The sequence below is a fragment of the Pollicipes pollicipes genome, unplaced genomic scaffold, assembly GCF_011947565.3.
Source record: "Pollicipes pollicipes isolate AB1234 unplaced genomic scaffold, Ppol_2.1 Scaffold_4002;HRSCAF=4701_pilon_pilon_pilon, whole genome shotgun sequence".
In the NCBI taxonomy this organism is placed as follows: Eukaryota; Metazoa; Arthropoda; class Thecostraca; order Pollicipedomorpha; family Pollicipedidae; genus Pollicipes; species Pollicipes pollicipes.
This window is the reverse complement of record NW_023596420.1, coordinates 9,226,537-9,232,536: the sequence shown is the minus strand read 5'-3', so window position 1 is coordinate 9,232,536 and position 6,000 is coordinate 9,226,537.

The window sequence follows — 6,000 nt, the reverse complement described above, 5'->3', positions numbered from 1 at the left end:
CGCTAACGTGTGTTGTACAGATGCCGACACCCTGCCAGGCATTCCTCTATGCGTTTCAATGAACAGCCTGTAGGCAAATAGCCGATCATTGTTATGTGCGGCCTGATTGGTGTGCCATGAGAGAGGACGCCGCTGTAGTCAGGCCTGCGTTCATACGTCAAATCAATTATCTTGCGTAGCTCATATACTCGTACAGCTTGGACCGACTATGAATATCCCGCGTGCATGGTGAAAGGATTTTGGTCGCCAGGGGCTAAAATGCGTCACAGATGCTTTGCGTTACGACTCTCGCGGCGGGGGAAGCGATGGAGAAAGTCCTTCGCGGTACGTAGGCAGCTGTCTAGCCGTGGGTTTAAAAGTCCCACATTCCAATATAGAAATAAGGAGCGTTGGATGTTGGTCGATCTCTCGCCGACTCAGAGATGAGGTGGGACGCATTTTCGTACGTCGATGGCCACTAGTGATAAAAGCAGCAGCACGTCTAGGATACCGTTGATGGATTCGCGATTTGCAGACGTGAGACTCGCTTTTCGGCTGCCTTCTTGCAACTGCCAGAGGGTGGAAGTCGGAACAGGGCGGTGGGCTGTCGGAACATTTGGTTGATTTTTTTCCGTTGGTGGGTTGGCATCCGGCCACAGAAGGGGTTTGCTAAGATAGCCACGAATAACTGATCCTGAGCAGCGGCAGCGAATCCGGTCCGTTGTTAGAATCACTTCAGCGATTCCGGGGGCAAGGTTCGCACCTCAGAGAGATGAGGAATTCCGGCGACTGAGGATAATAGGCCGACGGGGATTCCGGCGTGCCGACGAGGGATTCCGGCATTATTCTGTGACGAGAGAGGGTGGGGTTACGTGGTGATGCCGGGGAGCCTTGCGCCAGGTGGTGGCTATTTACTGGGATAAATTTCGAGGCATGCGTGCTGAACGACTGTAAGGTTCCGCTCATAACTCGGGGGTCCGATCGCCCCCACATAACCTGCGCAGACTGTGTGTGTAACGACCACACCTAAGGCCTCCCTTTATTAGACCGGTGACGAGCATGTTGAGGCGGCATAAATGTATGAATGCTAGCCGCAAAATCTCAGAAAAGTGACCTTTGCCTCCCATATTAGCACGAAAACATCTGTTTCGTAGACGTTCATGTAATGCCGGTGAGCCAATGTTTCCGCCACCGTTTGCAGTCGCCCCTGATAGCCAGTTATGACAGGGAATCACTTGTATGGTAATTACCTGCTGATCAATGCGGTGGGCCATCTAGCCAACAGCCGTTGTTAACAGTGGCATGCATAATTAATCGCGGCAAATATGATAATTGTCTCCAGACATATTACTCCCGAGGAGCCTTTTTCTTGAAGTTAATTAGTCGCAGCCACAGTCGCTATCCCTAGAAAGGTGCTCATAGCAATATGCATGACATAACATCATGCTTGGTGTACTGCATTGCGAAACTTCACGTGCGAGTGCCTAACTTCAAAAACTATACACGAACTTCACCTACATTGTGTCAGTCAAGATGCTTGCCGCTTCGCTTTTATGCCAGCTGGGCTCTGGAAATCTCGTCATTGCTGCTTGGTGTCTGTGAGAAATCCGTGGGGCGAGCATGACGGTGAGTGGTTATATGCGGAATACTTGAAGAAACCAGGTATTCCGTATATAACACCCTAATTAACACGATGTTCTCTATCTCTCTCTCTCTCTCTTCTCTCTCTCTCTCTCTCTCTCTCTCTCTCTCTCTTCTCTCTCTCTCTCTCTCTCTCTCTCTCTCTCTCTCTCTCTCTCTCTCTCTTTCTCCTCTCTCTCTCTCTCTCTTCTCTTTCTCTCTACTCTCTTTCTCAGACGATCTTGCTGAAAAATGAGGAGCCATACTTCTATTACGCGGACGGCGAAAATCGAGTTGAAGGAAACGACGACTAACGATTAAAACTCGGAAAATCATCGCCGCGTAACGTAAAATGGTGGCCAGTATGGCATATGCTGCCTGAGAGTGGAGCAAGAAAAAAACCTTACTAGCGGTATTAATCAGAAAAGCCGTGCGTAACATAGAGAGACACATTTTGTCCAGAAAGCCATTGAAAATCCTGCTCCCCCAGCTTAAAATCCATGTCGCCACTGCTGACCTAACTTGCCTGTCACCGCCTGTGGTCTACATAACAGAGCATCGATTCACATCGAATAGGCGATTTCATTCACATGAAATCGGCCTGCAAAGCTTGGGCTGATATGTTAAGTTCCCCGTCATTTTCTATTGAGCTTGATCTGGAAGGGGGACCTTGAGAGGTGAATTTTGGCGGCAATGCCTCATTTTTTTATTAAAAAGAGAACGTGACACAAGCTGTCACGTCCCTTCCACGGAGCAACATCGAGTGCGTTAGCGCCCAGGAGCCATGGCGCAATAGGGACTCGAACCCGAGCCCCCACGTGTCCGTGAAAACGTGCCCACTCCCACATGAGTGGGAGTCCGACATGCTAATGACATGCGACCATTACATCCGCAGAATACCCGACTTCAAGTGATAATGGAGGCTGACTGCGATTTTGAGGATTGGTTTATGGAGTTTCCCATCATCTGGCCATGAAGATGATAGATGTGATATTGAAAACAGATGTCAGATGCGGTGACCTCGTGCCACGACTTTCCGTCAAACACGTTTTCATTGAAATCGAAACTAAACATAAAATACATAAAGGCATCTGGCCAACAAAGGGCCACAAGGGCCCACCGAGGCTGGCCTACCTCAGATTTGCGTACATCCTCGAAGATAATCATACGATCTGACATGCCTGAATTTATCTGTAGATGAAATGTCAAGACCGATAGCACTTGTCCAAACGATGTTAGATATCGCCAGAGAGGGACTTCTACAACTTCGCTTGACAGCCCGTTCTAATTATTGACTACTTACTCCTTGATCAAATGACATCCGCCTCTTCATCGTAATGATACCTTCTTTTGCTATATGAAAGTGGTTGCCTCGAAGTAAGTTTCTTCGTGTCAGGTAAAAAACTGGTTGCTGAAAAATCGCTAAACAAATCCCTAACTTCACGTACATTCCCGAGCAGCGACCTCAGTCACTGGGGATGGATCCACATATCAGCATACTCAAGTTCAGGCTGATGCTGGTTCCCCCAGTCCGCAATGACTGCATGATGCTCATCAGTGCGGGGGTAGGCAAGGTCTGAAGATATTGTACGCCAGTGCTGACCAGTTCCTTAGTAAAAGGGATGATTTATGTATGCTCATTTCTGATGATAAGCCAGATATCATGCTGTTGACTGAGGCCCTTCCCAAAGCCCAGAAGCTTCCTATTGCACCATCTCTCCTATCGATTTCCGGGTACACCCTGTACACAAACTTTAATCTCTCTCAGCCCAACCTCGGATCTAGTGGTAGAAGAGGCATATGTGTCTATGTGTCCAACTTACTAAACGCAGCTGAGCACTCATTTGGGTCAAGTCCTCTGGAGCAAGTGTGGCTGAAGATGGCATTGAGTGGGAAGGATGCCCTGTTACTTGGCTGCATATACAGAAGTCCATCAGGCAACATCCAGGACAGTGTGGGCCAACTGGAAGACCTTCTTCTGAAAGCATGCAGAGCCCAGTTCTCTCACTTGATGGTTGTAGGTGACTTTAACTTGCCTCAGATCGACTGGGCAACAGAGCGGTCGTCAGCTCTAGAGAGTCACCCAACCCACTCTTTGATAGACACCATTCAGGGCTGTTTCTTGTTTCAGCATGTCCGGCAGCCAACACGCTACCGGGTTGGTGAAGCTCCTAGTGTTCTGGACCTAATTTTCACAAATGAGGAGGGCATGGTGAGCCAAATCAGATACTTGCCAGGGCTAGGTAACAGTGACCATGTGGTTGTCAGGTATACTTTGGTCTGCTACTCTGGGCTACAAACTCCTCGTCCCAGCCAGCTGACACACACAAATTGCGAGCATCTGGCTGACACCCTCAGGTCAATGGACTGGTCCCTGATGGAGAGCCTCAGCCTCGAAGAGGGTTGCAAGTTCCTCAAGGAAAGAATCGCCAGGGCCACTGAGGTTTGCTCCGTCAGGAGAAAGGCTAAAGCTAAGAAGAACTTGTACATGAACCCAAGGGCCATGCAACTAAAGAAGGCTAAGGAAAGACTATGGCGAACGTACACGCGGACTCAGATGCCCTAGACCATGCCAGGTTTGTGCGTTGTCGCAATGACCTGCGGAAGTTGACCAGGTACCTTCGGAAAGAGTATGATATTAAATTATTAGCAGACATCAAAAGAGACCCCATGGCCTTTTGGAGGTACGCCAACTCTAGACTACGTACAAGATGCAGGATAGAAGACCTTCTTGACGATGATGGAGTGTTGACCAGCAGTAGCGAAGGGAAGGCAAACGTCCTCTGTAAATTATTCGCCAGCGTTTTCACGGACGAAGGGACTAATGCCATGCCTGTGTTACCGTGTAACTTTACTGGACCGTTGCTGGATGACGTGGCCATCTCTACCCAGGCAGTGGCAAAGAAACTGGCCGCTCTGAAGTCCTCGAGCGCCCCTGGGCCAGACGATCTCCATCCAAGGCTTCTTTGCGAGTCCGCAAACGTCCTAGCAGCACCCCTCAGCATGCTTTACCGGAAATCTTTGGCATCCGGAAGGCGCCCTCTGGAGTGGAAGCTTGGCGAGGTGGTCCCGATTTTCAGGAAGGGTAACCGACAATCTCCAGCGAGCTACCGCCCAGTGAGCCTTACTGCTATTCCCTCCAAGATACTTGAAACTTTCTTCCTTGATGCCCTACTTAATCACTTCTCAGAGTCTGGACTTCTTCATGCGGCCCAGCATGGGTTTCTCCCTAAGCGGTCCTGTACCACTCAGCTGTTGGAGGTCATGGAGGATTGGAGCGCCGCGGTGGAGGATGGAGAGCCGGTGGATGTGGCGTATCTGGACTTCAGCAAAGCCTTTGATTCTGTTCCCCATAACCGTCTGCTCTCCAAGCGTCATGCTTACGGCGTGAGAGGTAATTTGCTACGCTGGATTAGGGCTTTTCTTACTTATCGGATGCAGAGAGTGCGGGTCCAGGGATCGAAGTCGGACTGGACCGACGTCGTCAGCGGCATCCCGCAAGGGTCAGTTACTTGGACCAACGCTGTTCATTATTTTCGTGAACGATCTGCCAGAGCAAGTGCGAAGCGTGGTCAAGATGTTTACGAATGACACCAAGGTCTACTGTCGTGTCCCGAGACCCCTGACTCACTCACCTCTGCAGGCTGACCTCGACGCCCTAGCCAAGTGGTCAAAGGAGTGGCTGCTCCCATTTAGTGCAGCAAAGTGCAAAATAATGCACATCGGGAACTGCAACCCGAGGCTGACGTACTTCTTGGACGGTGCCGAAATCGCGGTCGAGTCCACCGAGAAGGACCTCGGGATCTTCATGGATTACCGGCTCCAGTTCCACGTGCAGACGGCGGAAGCGACCTCCAAGGCCAACCAGATGCTGGTGGTCGTGAGGCGGTCTTTTGCCAATATCGATGCTCGCACGTTGCCATTCCTTTTTAATATCTTAGTACGTCCGTACTTAGAGTATGGCAACGTTATCTGGGGCCCGTTCGGCAAACTGGACCAGAAACGGCTGGAACGAGTTCAGCGACGAGCTACCCGGCTTGTCTATGAAGTGAGGCGCCAGCCATACCCTGAGAGGCTTAGACTCCTTCAGCTGCCCTCACTGTACTATCGTCGTCGCAGGGGAGGCATGGTAACAGTGTACCAGCTATTTCACGGAGGCATGTCGCTATCGGAGGAGGAGTTCCTGACAAGGCACAACTCGGAGGTGGTAGCGAGAGGGACACCAATGGAAGCTCAGAAAACCTCGAGCTAGGACTCTCGTCCGTCGCAACTCATTCAGCACGCGGGTTGTCAACGACTGGAACGCTCTTCCACACCCGGTCGTGTCGTCGACCTCAACTGAACAGTTCAAGGCTAGGCTTGATACGCACTGGGCTGACCTCATGTACGACGTCCCACACT